Genomic DNA, 6,000 nt, shown 5'->3' with positions numbered 1-6,000 from the left:
AGTGCGCACAGAAAAAAGTACGGACAGACAAATAAAAAGTGCGGACAGAAAAAGTACGGACAGAAAAAAGTGCAGACAGAACAAAGTGCAGACAGAAAAAAAGTGCGGACAGAAAAAAGTGCTGTCAAAAAAAAGTGCGGACCGAATAAAGTGCCGACAGAAAAAAGTGCCGACAGAAAAAAGTGCCGACAGAAAAAAAGTGCCGACCGACTAAAGTGCGGACAGAAAAAAGCGCCGACAGAAAAAAGCGCTGACAGAAAAAAGTGCGGACGGACAGACAAAACCTGCACAAGAGTCTTCTTTCACAGAAAACTAAAAATCCTGAAAAATCTTTTAATATCTTCGTGAGAGAAAATATCCAATTTAGCACCAAAAGATAAATGAACGAATTAAAACCCCCCTGAATGATTTCGTGAAGAAAAGAGTCTGCTGTTCCTGTAACTGCGTAATTATGCTGTTTTCCATCACCGCCGCCGCTGTTCCGTGATTACCCTGTCGTCGACATGGAGGGGAGGAACAGCTACCTGTCAGTTTTATCTCAGGAAGAGACAGAAGAGATTTGAGGTTCAATTATAAAATTGGGAGAGAAAATAACATCTCAGGAAATGAAGGAGTTTGTTGATGGACATTATAAATTGCAGCGAAAAGGGATAAGTATTTGACGAACCTGTTAATTAGTTGCTTCCAACTTCCAAATAGCCAAGTAGGAGGCATCCAAACAGCCATCCTGAAGAGCGCCTTCCAAACAGCCAACTAAACGGTGACTTCCAAATAGCCAAATATATGGAGGTCCCAAAATAGCCAACTGAAAGGTGACATCTGAACAGCCATGTATGAAAAATCCAAACAGCCAGCTAAAAAGTGCCTTCCAAACAGCCATCTAAATGTTGACCTCCAAACAGCCGTCTAAATGTTGACTTCCAAATAGCCTGCTCAGTGGTAACCTCCAAACAGACAAATAAATGGTGGTATTCTAACAGCATACTAGGAAAAATCCAAACAGATATCATTTTTCTTACAAACAGCCTGCTAAATATTGATCTTCCAAATAGCCAGCAAAATATGGCTAACAGCCATCTAGGAAATATAAACAACCAACTATAAACAATTTTCCTCTCCGCAGCAGCTAGTGGTGACTTCTTAATAGCCAAAGAAATGGTGGTATCCAAACAGCCATATAGGAATAATCCAAACAGCCAACTGAATGATGACTTCCAAACAGCCAACTAAATGTGGCTTTCTAACAGCCAACTAGGAGAAAATCAAAACAACAGCTAAAAAATTTTCTTCCAAACAGCCAACTAGATGGTGGCTTCCAAATAGCTGTCTAAAAGATGACCTTCTAGCAATCAACTAGGAACAATCCAGACAGCCAACTAAAAGGTTGATTCCAAACAGCCGACTAAAAAATTATATTTCAAGTAGCCAGCTAAATGAGGACTTCCAAATAGCCAACTAAAAGTGGCATTCATTCTAATAGTCAAGGAGGAAAAAGCCAAACAGCCCAACAAATGGTTGATCATATACAGACATTAAACCATTTTCCTTCCAAACAGCCACCTAAATGGTGACTTCCAAATAGCCAATAGAAAAATGTATCTTTCTACATCCTCTCTCTCTCTCTCTCTCTCTCTCTCTCTCTCTCTCTCTCTCTCTCTCTCTCTCTCTCTCTCTCCAATGAATGGTTCGATCATCAAAGCCATCCATCACTTTGTCTCAATCTTTGTTTTTATCCCTTTTTTTTCCCATTTACTTCCCGGAAAGTTTTAAAAGGAGAGGAAAAAAACACCTTCATTGACATTTTTTTCCGTCTTTAAATCGAGTGATTAATCTTAAGATAAATGAGAGAATCTCATTGACATTTTTTCCTTTACGGTCACTGATTAATCGGAAGATTCCACGAGGCCTCGGGGATTCACTTCCAAAATCGTTTATTTTTTCTAAATTTTCGACTTGATTTTTGGTAAATTGATTGTGGAATGGGTAGGGTGATTAGTATATGTATGTTATACATGCATACACACACATACACAAACAAGAATCCCATTACTGTCAAATCCCCCACGTGATTAATCGGAAGATTCCACGAGGCCTCTGGGATTCACTTCCAAAATCGTTTATTTTTTCTAAATTTTCGACTTGATTTTTTGTAAATTGATTGTGGAATGGGTAGGATGATTAGTGTATATATGTTATACATGCATACACACACACATACACAAACAAGAATCCCATTACTGTCAAATCCCCCACGTGATTAATCGGAAGATTCCACGAGGCCTCGGGGATTCACTTCCAAAATCGTTTATTTTTTCTAAATTTTCGACTTGACTTTTTGTAAATTGATTGTGGAATGGGTAGGATGATTAGTATATATATGTTATACATGCATACACACACACATACACAAACAAGAATCCCATTACGATCAAATCCCCCACGTGATTAATCGTAAGATTCCAAGAGGCCTCAGGGATTCACTTCTAAAATCGTTTCTCTCTTCTTTATGTCAATTTTCGACTTGATTTTTTGTAAATTGATTGTGGAATGGGTAGGATGATTAGTATACATATGTTACACATACATACACACAAACACATACACAAACAAGAACCCCATTACAGTCCAAATCCCTCTACATAACATCCCCACTACGCTGGAGACAATTGGATGGGATCACCTCCCACGTAAAAATTTCCTCCGTTTCCTGTGTTGTTGCATTATGCCATTTGTAGCTTAGATATAAGCAGGTCCCCCACCCCTCCTCCCCCTCCATCCTTCCCCTCCCCCTTCCCCACCCCCACAAGCCATTACGACTGACAGGTAATCGCCATTTTCGGTCTAATGCAATTGTGTCTTAAGGGTTATTTCGCCATAAACCGGCGGTATTCTTTCCCCTCTCGGGATAGAGCTAAGTTTTCGGGGGAATTGCATCATTGGCCGTTGGCTTTTGTGTGTGTGTGTGTGTGTGTGTGTGAGAGAGAGAGAGAGAGAGAGAGAGAGAGAGAGAGAGAGAGAGAGAGACTAGCTTCATTTATAAAAAATAGAGAAAAATTTATAACTGTATTCAATGTTAAATAGTAAATTAAAACTTAAGAGAGAGAGAGAGTGAAAGCCTATCGTCATTTATAAAAAAATAGGGAAAAATGTGTAATTATATTCAATGGTAAGCAGTAAGTTAGAACGTGAGAGAGACAGAGAGAGAGAGAGAGCCTAATGTCATTTTTAAAAAATAGGGAAAATGTATAAATATACTCAATGTTAAACAGTAAATTAGAACGAGAGAGAGAGAGAGAGAGAGAGAGAGAGAGAGAGAGAATCTAATGTAATTTTAAAAAATAAGGAAAAATGTTTTCAGTTTTGAAGCAAATCACGACGAGAGAGAATGAGAGAGAGAGAGAAAATTATATAATTTTATGGAATATGATAAAAATGTATTCAACTTTGAACAGTAAATCAGGACGAGAGAGAGAGAGAGAGAGAGACTAATGTAATTTTAAGAAATAAGGAAAAATGTTTCCAGTTTTGAAGCAAATCACGACGTGAGAGAGACAGACAGACAGACAGAGAAATATAGACAGGGAAGAAAGTAGGAAGAACCTAATATAATTTTAATAAATAACCAAAAAAATATTTTCAGTTTAACAAAGAAAATGAGACAGTAAAAATCATTCACCACAGTTTGAAAGGAGAATTTCAAATCATTAAATAACAAATTAAAAAAATCATTAGATAAATGAATAAACCCATCCCAACCATGGAAGACAATAATCAGTTACATAAATCATCAATTATTGACATAAATCATCAATTACTCACATAAATCCCTCTGTAAAGGGATTACTACACAAATCCCCAAACTCAGGAAACATCAAGACAAAATCCCAATTGCCAAGACTCTCGACAATTCTAATGGATTTTCAGCGCCGACCAATCGGCGTATAGGGAAGTAGGTAAGTAGGGAGGGAGGGAGGGAAGTAGGGAGCTAGGTAGGGAGAGAGGGAGCCAGGTGACTTATTGGCAGGCAATCCCAATTTCATGGTTTCCGCTTCGCGTTCTTATTGACAGACATCGACCTACACGAAGGCACCGCCTTTGAGTCGGGCTGAATTCATAATCAAGTTCTCCCCGGCAGCCAGCCACCAACCACCAGCCACTGACGGGCCTGTGATGGGAGATGGTTATTGGAGGAGGAGGAGGAGGAAGAGGAGGAGGAGGAGGAATGGTTGAGAAGGTTGCAGAAGGAGTGACTAAGATATTAAAGCCATCTCTGGTTTGTTTTATTTAATTCTAGTAAACCTGGAGGTATCTATTTAGTATCTTTTCTGATGGTTAGCTGACCAAGATTTTACGGTAATTATCCTTTTTCCTCCAGTGACGTCGATTTAATGACTGGTTATTATGACAGGGGCGGTGGGTAGGTGGAGGAGTTTGAGAAGGTACCAGGAATGATTTAGGAATTAATGCCATCACGGTAATTATCCTTTTTCCTTCATTGACGCCATTTTAATAGAATGCCAGCTTATTATAACATTCTGTAGCCTTGGGCCAGTCATTTTGTATCATAACTGTATTAAAATTCAGTTTCCGATTTATTATTTGCTATGAACGACTGATTCACTCTCCACCAAATTCCTTCGACCAGAGAGAGTAAATTCCAGGACTCTCTCTCTCTCTCTCTCTCTCTCTCTCTCTCTCTCTCTCTCTCTCTCTCTCTCTCTCTCTCTCTCTCTCTCGCTGTGTGTGTTTTGTGTTTTCATAATTTCTAGGATGGTATTCTTAAATCTCAGTGGTTCTTAAGCTTTCAATACTTCGATTCTCTCTCTCTCTCTCTCTCTCTCTCTCTCTCTCTCTCTCTCTCTCTCTCTCTCTCTGTCAATGTTTCCATCATTTCTTATTCATGTTTAGAAAGGTAAAACTAAGAAGGTATTGTTAAATCTGAGTGGTTCTTAAGCCCTCTCTCTCTCTCTCTCTCTCTCTCTCTCTCTCTCTCTCTCTCTCTCTCTCTCTCTCTCTCTCTCTCTTGCGGGTTCATTAACATCTCCGACATAAGATGATGCTCTCTCTCTCTCTCTCTCTCTCTCTCTCTCTCTCTCTCTCTCTCTCTCTCTCTCCCCTGATGCTGAAGGATTGCGTCACAGCCCGGTCGAGTAACTCGGGGGCTGATTGGCTGGAGGAATCCTCGGCGCTCATTGGTTGAGGAGACGCTGTTACTTTACTTAGTCAATATTTTATTTATTTTATTCTGTAGATTTTTTTTTGTCTTTTATTTCGAGTATATAAAGAATAATAGCAAGTTTAATAGCAAAATAGAGAATCAGTTTTATTAGGAATAAAATGGATACGATCCACTTTCAGATTAATTAGAGAAAGAATATGAGAAATTTGAATGCATAGGAATGTAAAGAATAAGGAAATATTCAAATTAATATCAATGAAGAAAAATATTCAAATTCATAGCAATATAAAGAATATGAAGAACATTAAAATTCACACCAATATAAAAAATAGAACCAACTTTCATTGCCAGTCAAACCTATCACCTAGCAGTCAGTGACCCCATCCACTTGACCTCAGATAGAGAGGTCACAATGACCCAGTCTCTCCAAAATGACCTTGTCTTTCTCCACATCTGCCAATTGACGTCAGATTGGCAGAGTCCTTGTCTCTCTCATTCCTGTAATTACCGAGTAATTACGGTGTAATTAACGGGTCATTGTCTCCAAGTATTCCATCCTTACTTGACTCAACTTCAGAAAAGGATCAATTACTGAAGTGTAATTAACTGTTGTTTAACAGCTTAGTCAGTCTTCTGTCATTAACTGGTAAGGTTAATTACTGTGGTGAGTCTCTTCATTCTCTTCTCCCTCTCCCGGGATCGATTCCCGGTCGAGCCAGAGCGCTTTAGGCATGTAATTCTTTTGATGTCCCAGTTTTGCAACTTGGAGTTGGTCAGTTTTGGTGGGTTGCAGTTAGGTTGGGTAAGGGTGTGGGGCTTGC

Source organism: Macrobrachium rosenbergii, chromosome 45 (genome assembly GCF_040412425.1).
Source record: "Macrobrachium rosenbergii isolate ZJJX-2024 chromosome 45, ASM4041242v1, whole genome shotgun sequence".
Taxonomy (NCBI): domain Eukaryota; kingdom Metazoa; phylum Arthropoda; class Malacostraca; order Decapoda; family Palaemonidae; genus Macrobrachium; species Macrobrachium rosenbergii.
Note: the sequence above shows the minus strand (reverse complement) of the source record.